This window comes from Thalassophryne amazonica, chromosome 8, assembly GCF_902500255.1.
Source record: "Thalassophryne amazonica chromosome 8, fThaAma1.1, whole genome shotgun sequence".
Taxonomy (NCBI): domain Eukaryota; kingdom Metazoa; phylum Chordata; class Actinopteri; order Batrachoidiformes; family Batrachoididae; genus Thalassophryne; species Thalassophryne amazonica.
In genome coordinates, this window is record NC_047110.1 from 13,889,148 (window position 1) to 13,909,345 (window position 20,198).

Sequence of the window (20,198 nt, forward strand, 5' to 3'; positions counted from 1 at the left end):
TACCCCCTCGCCTCCATGGTTCATATATTAAGATCCTGTGTGATAAAATATTGGCAGAAAAAGTATCTCACCCTTCAGATACTACATGTCTCATGAGGAATCAGGCTTCTGTATATAAAAAAAAATTAAATGACGCCACTCAGTGAGAACTAATCTCTAAAACATCACATACATGAAATAAAAATATAAAAGCCAAAATGATGGGGAGCATAAGTAACTGCACCCTTTAATGTAACACAAATAATCAGCACTTTTACAGTCCTTTTCTTCAGACAAGCCAGGGGATGGATACATGAACATTTCCATGTCAAAGAATATTTCCTGGATGTCATTTAGATAAATATTAACCCTTGGGGCTGGACGCCATCGTATACGACGGCTGGGACCAAGCTTTACTAAATTATAAATAACTTTTAATGATATGAGATAGAAACATACTTTTTTTTGCTGGAAAGTTAACTCCGCAGACTTTTGATTCACATCGGCCATCTCTGTATTCCTCACAGAAGCTGTGTGATGACGTGCGGAATGTGAGTGTCCAACTGGATTGTCCAATTGGTTCACTGTCACATGGTTTTCCAAAATCCAATCGTAGGGCAGATTTACCTCACGTGATAAACCAAAGATCGTTTTCAGGAGTGATATCTTACTAGTTGGCCCGTTTGAATAGGCCCCTAACTCCTCCAATGCGCCCTGCGCCATTACGCACAGCGAAAGTGAAAGCAGACGGAGAGCCTCGCATGGCAATCTCACATGCTCAAACGAAGAGTCTGTAACTATCAGGATTGCTCCACTAGTTTGCATTTGAATGTTACTGGATAATTCTGTGGCTCTCTCCCTCTGGCGTAAAGCACTGTTTACCACATCGATGGGGTGAGGGAGAGGGGCTACTCCTCAGACTGTAAGGAACCAAAGTGTGAAATGAAAGCTGCTTGCAGAGTCAGACAGAAGACTCCAAAACACAGTAGAAATAGAAATTTGTGATATGGCCTTTGTGTAATAGCAGACAGAAATTGCTTGAAGACAAACAAAGCACATAGACCATTTTGAATATACTGTTCAAACTGTGCATTTGTTTTTATTGTCTGAACTTTTTTGTTGCACAGTCTTTCACACAAGACCTCAAATTAGCTTTATAAAGTGCCAAAACAGTTGTTTAGTATAGTTTGCTGTGTGTTTTGAATAAATGTGTGTGGAAAATTATTTTCTGCTTTACTTTTTTCTTTGTTATTTCTGACTGTAAACCTTTATTACACTTATAAAACACAACAAAAGCATATATATTATGAAAGGCAGGTTGTCCTGACAAAAAAGAGAGATAAAACGTGATTGTGGGATGCAGGGAGAGCTGTTAACAGCAATAATAAAACATTTATGCCAGGCGAGTGAACTGTCCAAAAAATGCCTGCGGACCCCAGAGGGTTAAGAAACACAAACTGTGTGGTAAATCTGCCTGGAGGAGGCAGTTCTCAAATATTTTCTATTTTCTTAAGGCACATTGCTTTGTGTTTCCCTCCTGACACTTTTGCTTTTTTTGGTATTTAAATTTACATTTTGCTAATTGTTTCTTACTTTCACTTTTGATACTCTGTGTGTTTCTTACCCTGTGTGCTGCTATCCAATGCTGCTGGAACCTCAGTTTCCCTGAGGGAGTCTTCCCAAGGGATTAATAAAGTTCTATCTAACCTTTGGCCTGCCTGCATATTTTCCTTAATGACCTTCCACTGCTTAACTTTAGATACAACTGAAAGGAACCAACCACCATCTTTTGCCACACTTTGTTGGCTTTTCTCTCTCTATATCAACTGACGACCCTTTGTTGGGGTCACATTTCCTTTCAATTTGATAAGACAAACTACTCATTAAGGTCCGTAAACACTCTTACTCCAGACTAATTTGCATGTTTAGAAGAAATACGAACTTTACTTCAGCTTCACACCTGTTGCACACAATCATGAAAATTTTAGACATACACAACTTATTTGTGATGTTGTGTTGTTGCTGGACAGCATTGCTCTCATATATCACTGACCTGGACTCTGCACCTGGACCACCTCGGTGAGATCCTGCAGGTGGACGAGCAGCAGCAGCGATCCGGCTCCCAGCAGCATGAGGAACCACAGCGAGTAGTAAAGAGAGCAGCGTAGCTTCATAGCGACAGCCAGCAGCCTCCAACAGCTACACGACACGTCCTGCAGCTTAAAGTCCACCTGGGTCATCGCAGCTCAGCCCTGACATCACACCCTGGTGGCATAACAAAACACAGGTTCAGTTTAGTTGACCCAGACTCACTTTGACCTTTTAATTAGAGCTGCAAAAGTTAATGTAGGTCTGGGCTCTGGGTGGGTCACTCAAGGACATTCACAGAGTTGTCCTGAAGCCACTCCTTTGATATCTCGTCTGTGTGCTTTGGGTCATTGTCCTGCTGAAAGATGAACTGTCTCCCCAGCGCTCTAGAGCAGGTTTTCATCCAGGATGTCTCTGTACATTACTGCATTCAGCTTTCCGTCAATCCTGACTAGTCTCAGTTCCTGCCACTGAAAAACACAGCCCAGTAACCTGTTTTTTAGGTGCTTCCATCAAGAAATTATTAAAATTTTTGCGACGTGTTTTTTACTCACTATTACTAACCCTACTCCTACCCCCATCCCTATTCTTAACCATAACCTAACCCTACTCCTTCCCCTAACCATAACCACCCCAACCCCCACGCTGCACTTTTAATTACGTGCATCCATCACAGAATGAATGAGAATGAATTTGTGCCGCCATGACGTCAATTTTGCACTTTTCGTGACAATATGACGAACCAATAGATTAATGTATATTTCGTGCTGCTGAATCACGACAATCCGTGAGACTGGGTTGGAAAAACATCGCCAGAGCATGATGCTGCCACCACCATGCTTCGCTGAAGGATGGTGCCTGGTTTCCTCCAAACATGACGCCTGGCATTCACACCAAAGAGTTCAATCTTTGTCTCATCAGACCAGAGAATTTTGTTTCTCGTGGTCTAAGAGTCCTTCAGGTGCCTTTTGGTAAACTCCAGATGGGCTGCCATGTGCCTTTTACTAGGGAGTGGCTTGCGTCTGGTCACTCTACCATGCAGCCCTGACTGGTGGATTGCTACAGAGATGGTTGTCCTTCTAGAAGGTTCTCCTCTCTCCACAGAGGAATGCTGAAGCGCTGATAGAATGATCAGGTCTTTGGTCACCTCCCCGACTAGGCTCTGTCCCCTTGATCGATCAGTTTAGATGGGCGGCCAGCTCTAGAATGAGTCCTGGTGGATCCAAACTTCTTTCATTTATGGATGATGGAGGCCACTGTGCTCATTGGGACCTTCAATGCAGCAGAAATGTATCTGTACCCTTCCCCAGATTTGTGCCTTGAAACAATCCTGTCTCTGAGGTCTACAGACAATTCCTTTGACTTCATGCTTGGTTTGTGCTCTGACATGCACTGTCAACTGTAGGACCTTATATGTAGACAGGTGTGTGTCTTTCCAAATCATGTCCAATCAACTGAATTTACCCCAAGTGGACTCCAATTAAGCTGTAGAAACATCTCAAGCATGATCGGTGGAAACAGGATGCACCTGAGCTCAATTTTGAGCTTAATGGCAATGGCTGTGAATACTTAAGTACAGGTGATCTTAGTTTTTTTTTTATCTTTAATAAATTTGCAAAAATGTCACAAAAAACATTTTCATATCATTATGGGGTATTGCATGTAGAATTTTGAGGGAAAAAATTAATTTAATCTATTTTGAAATAAGACTATAACATATCAAATGAACCGCTGTGAATACTTTCTGGATGCACTGTAGGACCTACTACTACTACTACTACTACTACTTCCACTCCTGTGTGGACCACTGCTTACCAGCTGGATCAGCTGATACAGGATCTGTGTCCACCGTCAATTAATGGTGACATCTTGTCCTTGGCCTTGGAGGACATCTTACTGGTCACGCTTTCGAATGATGATCTCGTCAAACAGGTGCCAATGCTTTGAGCAAGGGTGTTGCCAGGAGACTTTGAACTTTTGCTTTTACCTGAAGATGGTATTGGTGATGATGAGATAATGTTCAGTGCACTTCATGAGAAGTAGAGTGCCATTGACGTTGCACTTTCCCACTCCATTTCTCCCAGTAAGTCTGTTCCAGAGCTGGTGGTCCTTTCCAAATTAGGAATTGAAGTCACAGAGGAGAATGGCCTTACGAGATTCTGGGATCGCAAATAGAATGGTGTCAAGGTCAGCATACAAGGTTTAATTCTCTTCATGGTTGGTGTCAAATGTTTGGGCATGAGCACTGATGATGGATGGTGGCATGGCGTTCATTTGCAAGTGGGAGACCGTGTGTCATCAGTCATCCACTGACACCCACTGGGAGTTCAGTTAGTTTTAGAAAGAACAAAGGTGATCCTGTGAATGGATTTTTTTTTTTTCAGGAAGCCCTTTCCAGAAGAAAGTACAGCCCCCTTGGTCCTCTCATAACTGACCTTCTCCTGCTCTTCTTGTTTCAGTCAAGGTGACTGTGAATGTCAAGGTGAATGTCATGGTCACGTTTCTGGACTTTGCAAGCAATGAGAATTGTTCGCCTTTCCAGTCAGCTCACCTTTTGTTGGTCATCAAGGTTTGTATTATCCATGTATGAAATTTTGTGAAATTTGTGCTTTTCTATTGCAGAGCTGGTGACCCTCTGGATGCAGTAATCTGGACAGGCTAAGGTCAGGCAGACTATGTTTAGGGCACCTTTTCAAGCCCCCATCCTGTTCAGGGTTAGCAGAGTGGATCCTAAATAGGACTACTTCGTCACAGCTGCTGAAAAACCCTCCTGCTTCTTTCAAGGGTCTCATGACTGAATGACACATCTGCTGGTTCTGTGAAGGGTCAGAGCTCAGAGCTTCCAGATTCATAATCCTACCCAATCCTCTACCTGATCTGCTACATAGGGGTCAACCTGACTCCAGAAAGGGAAAAGAGGGTGCATGTTTCTGTGTAACCACCAACTCCACTGGGTGACTTCACTGATCAACTCATCCCATCTGTTTTAATCAGTGAAATCACCTGGTGGAGTTGGTGGTTACACAGAAACCTGCACCCTCTTCACCATTTCTGGAGTCAGGTTGACATCTATGCTGTTACCGACGAGGGGTTGGATTGTGACACCCTTTAACACCAATAGTCAACAAAACAACAAAACAAAATCTGAATGAGAATGCTAGGGAAACAGACAACTGGTCCATGAGACCCAAAGCAGTCCCACGGTGTGGTGGATGCAGCTACACATTTCAAACCCCAGACTTGACCTGAACTCAAAAACTGACAAACACATACTAAATTTGTAAATGTAATCTATCATAAATGGTGAGAGTACCATGTTTGAAAGTATTTACACAATTTGCACCATGAACATGGTAAAGACCAAAGTGTACCATCTCCACTTGAATGTATTCACAAACATCCTGGTATTTGCTGAGGATGCCTCATGTTTCATTTTCTGTCTGTGTATGCATGATGTAGTTGCACTACTTTTCACTGCAACGAGAAGCCTGTTTGTCTGCATTTGTCCACAGGGATCATTTTGGTTTGGTGTCCTCTTGGGTGGCAGCACATCTCACAAGTATTGCTCCTCTTTGACCAGACAGATCACACTATAAAACTAACAGAGACGAGAAGGGCAGAGACAAAGCCAAAGCTGACAGCACAATGATTTATGACAGTCAGGAATAAATACAGCTGAGGGAGAACAAAGCTGAAGCTGAACCCTGTTTAAAAAACAAAACAAAAAAACTACTACTACCCAGTTTCTGTAAATCCATCTGACTGTTTCCCTCAATGACATCCAAAGGCAGTGTGATTGATTTGAGGTTAATACGCAGACATGGTCTTTACAGGTCGAGGATGCTTTATTAAAGTGCAGATATTCAACAGTACAGGTGTTTTTCACAAACAGATATCTTGGGAACTGGACAAAAAGTCCTGAAGATGGGTGTGTCGGGCTGCTATAGCTTGGACAGTGCGAACACCTGACGGCCGCATGCAGAAAACACCTACACGACACCAACAACAGGCTGACAAAGACTAACTGAAGGCTGTAGCTCGGCACAGCCAAATTAATTCTCCGAGACATCGAAACCCTACAGTGAGATTTATTGTTTGGCGATGCTGAAATCTTTGCAGGAGAATGAAGGCCCACGTCTTAGGGGTCCTGGTGCTTCCTCTCTTACTGTATGGTTGTGAGACTACTAGGACACTAACCCGTGAATGGACTGGATGCCTTTGGTACTCAGTCTCCTCTGAGTGCTGGAATGACTTTGTGGCAAATGAGCAGTTATGTAGGGAGACTAAGATGAGTATCGTTTACATGGTAAGGGAGCGTGACAGAGGATATTTTTGCCATGTGGCCCGTTTCTCTATGCATGATTCAGCACAAAGCTGCCTGAGTGGTGAGGACCCCACTGGCTGGAAAAGGCCAAGGGGACACCCATGTTTGACCTGGCTGCAGCATAGATGGTTATTTTAGAGATTTGGGGAATGGATCAGTTGTCTGCCTGGACGGACCCAAAGCAGTTCCATGGTGTCATAGATGCAGCAACGTACAGCACCACAGCATGCTTCTAAACTTGAAATGACGAGATTTATTCTGGGATATTTCAGTTCACTTTCAAATTTTAACAGGTGGAGAGTATTACATTTCTGCACACAATAGGAAAGACCAAAAAAATAGTGACACAAAAATGTTAATAGACTAGAATGTGCATAAAGTTAAAACAGCTTATTCAGACATGCATCCGTGTTTGTGATTTAGATCATAACACCCCTATTCCACAGGGCACCATTCTATTATGATCGCCCACGATCCTCCTAACAGGTTGACTTATGAAGTGCAGACCTGGCAACTTGCCCGAAAAACAAAAGTAAGGAGCTGAGCCCTCTGCCAGAACCGCAACAAACGCAACATGTTTTTACCCTGATTCCATCTGCTCAAAGTGATATTAATCAGTGAAATCACCTGGTGGAGTCAGTGGCTGCAAAACCTGCACCGTCTTCCCCCTTTCTGGAACAAGTTGCCCACCCCTGATTTTGACCCCTGTGTAATTCTTCAATTGACCCCTACCTGGCTGCCTACTGAAACTTAAAGTGGCCAATCAGTTTTTTTTTTTTTAAGAGTTCATGTCTATGGATTATTTTTGCCAGATTTGATGCTTGTATCACCATTTGCAGGATTCCACTCTAACTAATAACTGATGACACATAACACATAACATGATGACTCTAATAACTGATGTAAATAAAGTCCAAGACACATTCAGTGACTTGGAAATGTTCACGTTTCCATCCCCTGACTTGTCTAAAGAAAACGTAATAAAACTTATTATTATTTACAGGTTTTATCAAGTTTTAGAGATTTGCTTTCAGTTTGAGTTTGAGGAAGATAATTTTAGAAATTTTAATTCTTTATTTTTTTTTGTATTTGTTGTATTTAAAATTGCATATACAAATTAAATGTGTGAAATTCCAAGTGTTCCAATACTTTGAGTGTGGTATTATTACTGTTTTGTTTAAGAATGTTTAATTTTCACTGTTGCTGCACTTTGTGTCAAATCATAGTCATATTGTATATTGATATGACAATTCAGTAAGGTATCTCTTCTATGATACATTCCAAATCTAAGGTGGAACTCTACTAGTGTTTACTAAGGTACACTGAAATATCTTTAAGAAAAAAAAAAAAAAAAAAAGAGAGAGTAGAGCCACTTAGGTGCCTGGTCTTGAGAACCAGGGATGGTAGGTTGAAAAGCTTTTTTAATCCCATGGGAACTCTCCCTACCCACCGAAGTGGCTCAAGAATATGGACGGCATGTATATAAGTGATATTTACATGACAATTTATATGACAATATTGAGATATGATCATTTGGCCATATTGTACAGCCCTACTGTCAACTAGCTGAAAACTGTGAATATTAATTTACATCTACATTAAAAAAAATGCTTAAAGTGGCAGGGGGTTAAGAGGGCTGTAATTAGTCAGCTGAAAAGCAAAAAAAGAAAAATGCTTAAAAAGGTGGAGAGTATGGGGGACAGAGCTCCCACAGAAGCTGAAAGGCAAAATAAGAAAAATGCTTAAAATGGTGGGGAGTCTGGGGGGGGGGGGGGGTGGAGCCCCCCAGAAGCTATAAGATTTTAGTCATGCTCATGTTCCCAAGAAATATTTTACTGAAAAACGCCTGAAGGACCTAAAGGGCATGGTTAGATGGCGAGGAGCTTTTCCAGGCATGTGAGAGACAAATAAAGAAAAATGCTTAAAAAGGCAGGGGGTCTGGGGGGCAGAGCCCCCCCCGAAGTTGAAAGGTTCTTTTCCATGCTAATGCTCCCCTGAAGCTCAAATACTCAAAATAAAGTCTGAGGAACCTAAATGACATGGTGAGATGCTGATGAGCTTCACTCATTCATGTCCGCAACATATGCATATTAGAGGTGGTTTATATCATTTTATTGTTACTGAGACCCTCAGCTTCAATTTGGTACCAAAAAGTAAACTTCTGCATTCATTTGAAATGAAAATCGAAGTCATGCCTCCACCAGCAGAAATCAGTATCTTTTTAACAGGGGAGACTTTCTAAGTCTGTGTTCGTCTTAATGAAGCCTGCAGAGTATCCTGATGACTCAGGGATTCTTGTTCCCATGAGGCCATGTGGGAACATCTGTTTCTCTGGAGTGCAGCTACGTACCTGCTCTGAGCAGGTGCAGCCGTCCATAGGAGAATGCTACGCAGGAAGAGCCATGCATCCACAAATACACAAAACCTCTATTGCTCACGCACACGCACGCACGTACACACACACACACACACACACACACACATACTCTAAAGTTGCAGTAGATCAGGTTCTTGATGTGATCTGCCCTTTTTTTTTTTTTGCTTGTCTTAAGAGACTCTGAACCCCACAATTACCAGAAAGTGCAGAAAGTGAAGGCTTTAAAAGTCCATATGAAGATGTTCATTTCAGTTACAACACAGTCCATCCATTTGAGGAAAACTATCTATTAGCTTTTTTCTTTTTTAGTCCCAATAAGCCAGTACTTATTGGGACTGCTGGCTATCTTATCACTGTGTATTTTTTTCATTAAAGATTATTTTTAAGTTACATTTTCAGAATGAAACTTGATTCAAATGTGAGAAAACGGTAATAGTTAATGTCTTCATGTCAGGGCTTTTGCAGACTTACAGTTTGATTCTGTAACAGAGACTGAAATGGTGTATTTTTCTCTTGGCTTCATTTGCTTTGACACAGAAATACGAAGTCTATTAGAAAAGTATCCGACCTTATTATTTTTTTCAAGAACCATATGGATTTGAATCATGTGTGATTGCGTCAGACAAGCTTGAACCCTCATGCGCATGCGTGAGTTTTTCCACCACGCCTGTCGGTTGCGTCATTCGCCTGTGAGCAGGCTTTGAGTGAGGAGTGGTCCAGCCCCCTTGGCGGATTTTCATTGTCAGGAAATGGCGGAATGACTTGGGCTTTTTTTCCGAGCTTGGTAGAGAATAAGGAGTGTTACTGTCGCTTTAAGGACGGCCCCCAGCGGCTGTGGGGCGCGCCGCGCTCTGAAGCTGCCATCGACAGGCTGAGCGACCATTTCATTTCTAAATGGATGGCTGTCTGGATCCATGACCATCGTGTGCAATTTCTCTGGTTATCACAAGAGCTGGACATCAACCATTTTCCGGCAGATTTCACTTTTAACAAGAGATTTTGTCATGGAAAGCCAAGCGGAGGCTTCTCGCGTCACGATGGATTCGCTACTGCAGCGAGACAAAACCACCTCCGTTTTGGTCTCACAGGATGGCTTTGAGATGGCGTTCAGACAGCTATCGGTGGTTTTTCCATCGAGTGATTATCCGAGAAATTGTGGATGTGCCTGGACATGCCAGAACATGTCCCGTGAGGCTTCATCACGGCGTTGCTTTGCGCCATGCGGCACCGCCGTGACGTGCGGAATTCCTCCGCATGTCTGTCTCAATGTGCCGAAAAAGTGCTGATGTCCACGTCTTTTCACAATTCCTGTGCTAGTCAGACAACGTCCCGGATAAAACACAGTGTCCAGTTTGGAAATGAACGGCACATTCCACTGTTACAGGAGTTTTTGTCATGGAAAGAGGAATGGAGTCTTCCATGGCCTAATATGTGTCTGTGGTGAAAATTTGGTGAGAATCCGTGAAGTAGTTTTGGAGTAATCTTTCAAAGCCAATATAAAGTGAAACTTGATCCAGAATCTGGATCACCTCCAAAATTTAATGTAGTCTTCCATGGCCTAATATGTATCTCTGTTTAACATTTCCGTGCAGTAGTTTTGATGTAATCTTGCTAACAATAATCCTTAAAAGCCTATATAAAATGAAATTGATCCAGAATCCAGATTTGGATCACCTGCAAAATTTAATGGAATCTTCCTTGATCTAATGTCTATCTGTGGTGAAAATTTCATCAAAATCCGTGCAGTAGTTTTGATGTAAGCTTGCTAACAGACAGACAAATAAATAAATGAATAAATAAACACCAATAATTTTATTACACCCTTGGCGGACATAATAAATGCAATTAATAGAAAAGTGTGGCATCTATGAGCAGAATGTCCTCTTATTGGTCAGAAGTGTTAACCAAAGAGAGTGTGATCAATGATTTATGTCCAGAGACTAGGTCCAGTGTTTTCCATATACAACCCCTGGCAAAAATTATGGAATCACCGGCCTCGGAGGATGTTCATTCAGTTGTTTAATTTTGTAGAAAAAAAGCAGATCACAGACATGACACAAAACTAAAGTCATTTCAAATGGCAACTTTCTGGCTTTAAGAAACACTATAAGAAATCAAGAAAAAAAGATTGTGGCAGTCAGTAACGGTTACTTTTTTAGACCAAGCAGAGGAAAAAAATATGGAATAACCCAATTCTGAGGAAAGAATTATGGAATCACCCTATAAATTTTCATCCCCAAAACTAACACCTGCATCATATCAGATCTGCTCGTTAGTCTGCATCTAAAAAGGAGTGAACACACCTTGGAGAGCTGTTGCACCAAGTGGACTGACATGAATCATGGCTCCAACACGAGAGATGTCAATTGAAACAAAGGAGAGGATTATCAAACTCTTAAAAGAGAGTAAATCATCACGCAATGTTGCAAAAGATGTTGGTTGTTCAGTCAGCTGTGCCTAAACTCTGGACCAAATACAAACAACATGGGAAGGTTGTTAAAGGCAAACATACTGGTAGACCAAGGAAGACATCAAAGCGTCAAGACAGAAAACTTAAAGCAATATGTCTCAAAAATCGAAAAATGTACAACAAAACAAATGAGGAACGAATGGGAGGAAACTGGAGTCAACGTCTGTGACCGAACTGTAAGAAACCGCTTAAAGGAAATGGGATTTACATACAGAAAAGCTAAACGAAAGGCATCATTAACACCTAAACAGAAAAAAACAAGGTTACAATGGGCTAAGGAAAAGCAATTGTGGACTGTGGATAACTGGATGAAAGACATATTCAGTGATGAATCTCGAATCTGCATTGGGCAAGGTGATGATGCTGGAACTTTTGTTTGGTGGCTTTCCAATGAGATTTATAAAGATGACTGCCTGAAGAGAACATGTAAATTTCCACAGTCATTGATGATATGGGGCTGCATGTCAGGTAAAGGCACTGGGGAGATGGCTGTCATTACATCATCAATAAATGCACAAGTTTATGTTGATATTTTAGACAATTGAAAGGATGTTTGGGGATGATGAAATCATTTTTCAAGATGATAATGCATCTTGCCATAGAGCAAAAACTGCAAAAACATTCCTTGCAAAAAGACACATAGGGTCAATGTCATGGCATAGGGTCAATGTCAATGAGCAGATCTGATTTGATGCAGGTGTTAGTTTTGGGGATGAAAATTTACAGGGTGATTCCATAATTTTTTCCTCAGAATTGAGTGATTCCATATTTTTTTCCTCTGCTTGGTCTAAAAAAGTAACCGTTACTGACTGCCACAATCTTTTTTTTGATTTCTTATAGTGTTTCTTAAAGCCAGAAAGTTGCCATTTGAAATGACTTTAGTTTTGTGTCATGTCTGTGATCTGCTTTTTTTCTACAAAATTAAACAACTGAATGAACATCCACTGAGGCCGGTGATTCCATCATTTTTGCCAGGGGATGTAGTATTATAGATCTGGCAGGCCTCCAGGCTAGTGAAAACCCCAGCCAGCCCAGAAATATTTAGGTAATAACGCGGATTAAAAATATCTGAAATCTGAAATTGCGGATACTGATTTTTCAAGAGTTATTTATTAGCATGAGAACATGTGATTGCACAGTTTCTTCAGGCTATACTGTGGAGTTTCAGCCAGCTCTGCTGATTCAGAAGCCTCAAACAGAATAACTCAAAACCAATCTTAGTTTCAAAGTCAGCAAATTCAAACGACATTACTTTACTCAAATATTACAAATAATAAGAAATGATTACTTTAACTGTATTAGTATTATTGTTGTTGTTTGTTATTTTCAAAATAGACTCTGGTTAATATCATTATTATGTGCAAAAACAATCTTTAAATTATCTTCAAAAAAAAAAATGCAACTTTAAGGGGTTTTGGGGGGGGTGCTTTCCCACCCCTCACCAATGTGGGTCCACCCATGCACAGTCTGTGTGTGAACTGCAGGACAGACATGAAGTGAAAGAGAGTGCATCAGCTTCACGAGTCTGTGCTGTCAAACAGCAAGACAGACACACTATTATTGATCGAAAAGAGATTTATTGCATATTTAAAGCAAAGATGTTACGGCTGAGATCTGGAGCAGAGTCAAATCAAACTCCAAAAGCAGGTAGCCGGGAGACAGGAAGTTTAGATGCTACAATCCAATGTGAAACCAACTTCCATATGCAATGACACGGGAAGGACAAAGGGAGGATCCAGGAGCTGATCAGATCCAATAATCATACAGACAGTACTTATAACCAAGAACACATCCGAACAACACAGACTAACAACCCATAACAAAAATCAACAGACCGGCAACAAACACAGGAACATGTGCGGCTTATAAACTGAATGACAGATTGACAACAGGTGCGTTGAACAAACCAGAATGGAAGCATGAAAGCATGAGCGAACACCAGAGGATAAAAACACAAGACAGAACATGGAAAATAAAACTGAATCCAGAAACGTTACATCAAAACACGAATTATGCAACAATGCAAAAATAAACCCGGAACTAAGAGACAACTTGAACAGCAATGATCAATAAGACCCCCATCACACATAGGCCCATTGAGGCCGAATGGTGTCGGAATGACTCATCCACCTACAGACGGGAAGTGCTGTGGTGTGATCTGAAGACGGACGGACAGCAGTCTCAGAGCAGTCTACATAGTTGGTCCGATTTGCCCAGCTGTCCCAAGTTTGTTGCACCTGTTCAAAACTCTTGGTGCCACTGAGATGGGACACCCATCTGATGGTGGTCTATGTGCAGTTTGTGCGCCATCTGACCTACATATTCTGACAGTGTCATAACAGCATTTGAAATGATCTGATCGTGGCTGAGGGAACTCTGAGATGGATCGGTCATGGCAAAGCCTGCCAGCATGTCCTGCTTGTGCCACGTTTGTCTACCACCATTAGACCCCGGCCAGGGACGGCAAAGGAAATGTTGATATGTAATAACATGTATGTGACCCGCATTCATCATGTGCAGTGAACATGAACAGTGTGCAATCAACTGAAAGCGCCGTGTGTCACCGCAGTTCAATGCATTACACAGCGCACGCCATGCGCAGATCTAAACAGGCTGTTACTATATCCATAACAGACCTTACAGTATGGATACATTTCAATTCCTTCACAGGGTGACATAAATAATGTGAAATATTGTGCCAATATCTGTGACACCACAGGCAGGTATGCCCTAACGCTGCCCCACATGCATCAATACGTCACTGCAGATGTCAGAGGCTCGCAGCTGAATGGATCTCACTGCTGAAATATACATATTATTACATGTTCACCATCTCTGTAGGAGGCATGATGTGGAAATGTTTCGCCAGCCCATGACAATATTATTAAACATGAATCTCAGCTCCAGAATCATTTCACAGCGCAGGGCGGACAGGAGCCAGGGATCACAGCCTGTAGTGAAAACCCTCTCAGGCGGCTGTGCTGTGTGCTGGAATCAACCATGGCATAAATAAATCTCATGTGCCATGCCGCACACCAATAATCCAACTGGACATCACGGCGTACAGAGTTTTGTTGTGCTACATATGCTGGAATGGCTAAAAAAAGGTTTGCTGGAATAGCTGTGTCTGATGAATGTTGCAAGCATGGAGAAGCTAGGCCCACTGCAAAAAAAGTTCAGCAGAAAAAAGAGTCCAATGGGATAAATAAAATCTGGCAATGCAGGTATGTACTGATAAAAAAACAAAAAAAAAACTTAAATGGATATTTTACCAGACTCCGTGTCCCATGGAACACCACGTCATTCATGGTGCTCCGTGGAACACGACACACTGACCGCCGTTTGAGTTGTCACCACCTCGACCGCACCTTAACAGTGGTCTCCTGGGCACTACATTCATGCTGGCCATGCGAGCCCACATTTTCTAAGTGTCCTGCGACTGCTGTTGGAAGTTCGTGGCTGTGGCCAAGTGTGGGTCAAATGGGCATTCACCTGCCATTCACCCTCATTCGGCCAATTGGTGTGAAGGCTGACTTGATCGCGACATTCAGCCAGGATTCGACGTAGCCAATCATTTCGCGCAGCCCCTCGACCCAAATGGTCCGACATGTTGTACGACATGCTGTACAAATGTTGCAACCACAGTCAGATAGCAGTATGACCTCTTCTTGACCACCGTTCAATTGGGTTCCCAGCACAAGCACAATGTGAATGTGGAGTGCATGTGCTGTGGCTGAACAGTTGTACCGACTGCTGTACGAGGTGTTCAAGTGCGGCTCGGATTCTTCACAAGTGCCGATCAAATCTTCTTTCGTGCGCCATTTGGCCTCATTCGTGTTACGTGTGAAGAAGCCTTAACAAAAGGTTAAATCATGCAAAGACAACGTATAAATCTTTTACTGTGCGCGTTATATGGTTCTGTGCCGACCAGTTACCTGAACACGTACGAGGTCTATTAGAAAAGTATCCGACCTTATTATTTTTTTCAAAAACCATATGGATTTGAATCACGTGTGATTACATCAGACATGCTTGAACCCTCGTGGGCATGCGAGAGTTTTTTCACGCCTGTCGGTTACGTCATTCGCCTGTGGGCAGTCTTTGAGTGAGGAGTCGTCCACCCACTCGTCGATTTTTTTTCATTGTTTAGGAATGGCTCAGAGACTGTTGCTTTGTTTGATAAAAATTTTTTCAAAACTGTAAGGCACAACTGAGTGGCCACCATTCAATAAATTCAGCTGGTTTTTGGTAAAAATTTTAACGGCTGATGAGAGATTTTGGTCTGGTAGTGTCGCTTTAAGGACGGTCCACGGCGCCTGACGGCGATCTGCGCTTCGAGGCGGCAGCGTCTCGCCGTTTCAAGTTGAAAACTTCTGTTCAGAGAACAGAGAACTTTCAGAAGAAGTCGGCATGAGGAGTTTATTCGGACATTCCATTGTTAACGGTCATTTTGTAATGAAAGAACGTGCGGGCAGAGTCGCATGTCGGGCTGGACCCGACCGCGGGGGGTCGCGGCAGGAAAAACACCTCCGTTGGAAATCTTAACGGGCAACTTGGAACATGCCCAAGCTGTTAAACAATTTCTCAGTTACTCACTTGTTGAAAGCCATTAAAAGCTGCCTGAATTCTACAAATGGTTTTCAACACGGAGGTGTTTTTCCTGTCGCGGCGCACACAGATTTGCCGAGTCGTCACGGAAACGACTCGGCGAATTTACACGTATGTCTTTCATTAAAAAAATGTCCTTAAACAGTGGAATGTCCGCATAAATTCCTCATGCCGGCCTCTTCTGAATCTTCTCTGTTCTCTCACGATGTCCTGGGTGAATTAAGCCTTAAATTAGGATGTTTTCAGCTCGAAACAGGCCGACGACAGCGCCTGGAAGCGCTGCAGGACGTCCCGCTCCGTGGGAAGTCCTTACACCGACAGAAACACCCCATAATCTCTCATCAGCCGTTAAACTTTTCACAGAAAACCAGCTTAATTTCTCGAATAGTGTCCACTCGGATATTCCTAACAGGTCCACAAAAAATTTTGATAAAGCAACGCGCGCCGTCTCGAGCAGCGTGTGAAACAAAGGAATTCAGCCGAGAGGGCGGGACCACATCTCACTCAAGGCCTGCCCACAGGGAAATGACGTCACCGACACGCGTGAAAAAACTCACGCATGCGCACGAGGGTTCAAGCATGATTGGTGTAATCGCATGTCATTCAAATCCATATAGTTAAAAAAATAAATAAAAGGGTTGGTTTATTATCTAAGAGACCTCGTATGTGTGCTGTGGTCACAACTCCAACAGTGAGATTTTCCAGCCACCTTTCACAGGCTGGACTTGTACGTCTAAAGAGGCATCAGTAAATTTGAAATAACTACTTATTCTCTGGACCAAATCAATTAATATTCAAGACCTTCCCCTGAGTGTTTTTTCACCTTCATTTCAGGACTTTTGAGGTCACTTTGCAACCCTCTTGCTGCAGCATCATTGTTGCCAGACAAGGTCTCCAGATGGTTTTGCGCTGACAAATTATAACTGCTTCAATCAGCACAGTAATAATCTCACTATGACATTACCCTTGATAAATAAAGGGAAGGCAAACGATAACTTCAACTTAATTTACATTTCTGGGAACATCTTTGTAATTCTGTGGTATTTATTGTTAGTCTACTGCATCAAGGTCCAGCAAAGAAACTGTGACATGTTTCAGATACATTCACGTACACATGTATTTGGACCATGCTTACAACCCCTCTCCCCCCTTTTTATTAGTTTTTTACCTCTGTACATCACAACTTGAAAGTGCTGGTAGTGTCGACTGTCAACAATAACTTAGTGGGCTCAGCAAAAATATATTAACCATTTATTAATTACAGTTGTGTACACAGTTCCTCCATTTTCAGAAGCTACAAGTATTTGAACAAAGTAAATATTCTGTAGAGGCGGTTCTAAGATGATGACACCGAAGTCAACATCACTGACAGACTATCAAATATGAGCATTTATCAGCAGCAGGTGAATTCGGGCTAAATTCTACATGTTTGTGGCATAATTTCTCAGGGCAAAATGCACCAAAAACAACACATCAATATTTTCATAATGATTTATTTATTTAGAATATGCAGCTCTCGTGACATTTACTTTACCAGAGATATGCACGTTAAAGGAGTTATAAGCTGTGATGAGAGAAACTGCAAATGTAAAACCTTTGGCTGTTCACCACCAGTCACAGCCTCACACTGGAGTGGAACGCAGAAGGATTTTCACACCTGGGTTTGATTCTGTGTTACACTACCTGTCTATGCCCTTGAATAAGATACTTCATCTGCATCGTCACAGCCCAGCTGTAAATAGGTACCAAGTCTGGCTGGGAAAGTAACCTGCGCTGGATTATTGCACGGTATGCTGTTTTATCACAACGTAATGCCAATGACTATGTTTACATGCAGCCAATAACCCTTTCATAACTGGAATATTAGCAATAACCCGGTTGCGCACGGCCATGTAAACACCCGCAAAAACCCGAATATACTCTACTGGTGGTTGGCTCTCACTGCGGTATTGTATCACTTCCTGTTCCGAAGCACAGCGGTGTTTTTCTGTATCTGTTAGCTGTTTAATCTGCGCAGTTAGATTGATCTAGTTATCTAGATTACGATTTGTTTCCCAGTGTAATCTTTACGTGCCTTAACTAAAGCACTCCTTCTGCTGAATCACCTCTAAATTATTTACACATTATTCACTTTGCGTGTTTTTAGGAATCCGCTAGCTTAGCGTAGCTACTAGCTCTTAGCCGATTTAGCATGGCGGCTTCTCCTGTCTCTCCCGCACTTTTCTGCTCTGGGTGTGAAATGTTTAGTTATTCCTCGGCCTCCTTTAGCAGTAATTGTACTTGTAATAAGTGTAGCTTATTCGTAGCTTTGGAGGCCAGGCTGGGCGAATTGGAGACTCGGCTCCGCACCGTGGAAAATTCTACAGCTAGCCAGGCCCCTGTAGTTGGTGCGGACCAAGGTAGCTTAGCCGCCGTTAGTTACCCCCTGGCAGATCCCGAGCAGCCGGGAAAGCAGGCCGACTGGGTGACTGTGAGGAGGAAGCGTAGCCCTAAACAGAAGCCCCGTGTACACCGCCAACCCGTTCACATCTCTAACCGTTTTTCCCCACTCGACGACACACCCGCCGAGGATCAAACTCTGGTTATTGGCGACTCTGTTTTGAGAAATGTGAAGTTAGCGACACCAGCAACCATAGTCAATTGTCTTCCGGGGGCCAGAGCAGGCGACATTGAAGGAAATTTGAAACTGCTGGCTAAGGCTAAGCGTAAATTTGGTAAGATTGTAATTCACGTCGGCAGTAATGACACCCGGTTACGCCAATCGGAGGTCACTAAAATTAACATTAAATCGGTGTGTAACTTGTAACAATGTCGGACTCTGTAGTTTTCTCTGGGCCCCTCCCCAATCAGACCGGGAGTGACATGTTTAGCCGCATGTTTCTCCTTGAAATTGCTGGCTGTCTGAGTGGTGTCCAAAAAATGAGGGTGGCTTCATAGATAATTGGCAAAGCTTCTGGGGAAAACCTGGTCTTGTTAGGAGAGACGGCATCCATCCCACTTTGGATGGAGCAGCTCTCATTTCTAGAAATCTGGCCAATTTTCTTAAATCCTCCAAACCGTGACTATCCAGGGTTGGGACCAGGAAGCAGAGTTGTAGTCTTACACACCTCTCTGCAGCTTCTCTCCCCCTGCCATCCCCTCATTACCCCATCCCCCGTAGAGACGGTGCCTGCTCCCAGACTACCAATAACCAGCAAAAATCTATTTAAGCATAAAAATTCAAAAAGAAAAAATAATATAGCACCTTCAACTGCACCACAGACTAAAACAGTTAAATGTGGTCTATTAAAACATTAGGTCTCTCTCTTCTAAGTCCCTGTTGGTAAATGATATAATAATTGATCAACATATTGATTTATTCTGCCTAACAGAAACCTGGTTACAGCAGGATGTTACTGTGAGTTTCTCTGTGAATTTTCAGACCTTTTGTCTGACTTAGTGCTTAGCTCAGATAAGATAATTATAGTGGGCGATTTTAACATCCACACAGATGCTGAGAATGACAGCCTCAACACTGCATTTAATCTATTATTAGACTCTATTGGCTTTGCTCAAAAAGTAAATGAGTCCACCCACCACTTTAATCATATCTTAGATCTTGTTCTGACTTATGGTATGGAAATAGAAGACTTAACAGTATTCCCTGAAAACTCCCTTCTGTCTGATCATTTCTTAATAACATTTACATTTACTCTGATGAACTACCCAGCAGTGGGGAATAAGTTTCATTACACTAGAAGTCTTTCAGAAAGCGCTGTAACTAGGTTTAAGGATATGATTCCTTCTTTATGTTCTCTAATGCCATATACCAACACAGTGCAGAGTAGCTACCTAAACTCTGTAAGGGAGATAGAGTATCTCGTCAATAGTTTTACATCCTCATTGAAGACAACTTTGGATGCTGTAGCTCCTCTGAAAAAGAGAGCTTTAAATCAGAAGTGTCTGACTCCGTGGTATAACTCACAAACTCGTAGCTTAAAGCAGATAACCCGTAAGTTTTTAAAACCCAAATAAAACCCCTGGTTCCTCCTTTTCTAACCCGAATATCAGGTCATATAAACGCACATCGGGATATCCCTATAGAAAGGAACATTATTTGTGTTCTGCGCATGTCCTATCCGCAAGGAATCTTGGTCTTTGAGTACGGCAACTACTTGTATGCGGCGCGCGCAGCCCACCGGACACCACAGAATAAACAACGCATTGTGCGTCCTTATCAGGCGGGCCGGTGTCCCGTATCACCGCAATTGCTCTGCCTCCGATGCACTTACTGAGACTGCGGGCACGGTAAAAGCTGCAGCGGGCCACTCACACCACCTACCTCTCTGCAGTGTGGAGCTGCGCCAACTCTG

The 20,198-nt window shown here is 42.5% G+C and overlaps 1 long non-coding RNA gene across 1 annotated transcript in view; it reads left to right on the forward strand.

The window, feature by feature from the left end:
* The first annotated feature begins 2,157 nt into the window (after positions 1-2,157).
* Positions 2,158-20,198, forward strand: part of LOC117515030 — a 130,616-nt gene continuing 112,575 nt past the window's right edge. The window contains exons 1-2 of the long non-coding RNA XR_004562004.1: positions 2,158-2,247; positions 17,038-17,042. This is a non-coding gene — a long non-coding RNA (uncharacterized LOC117515030). The remainder of the gene's footprint in view (positions 2,248-17,037; positions 17,043-20,198) is intronic.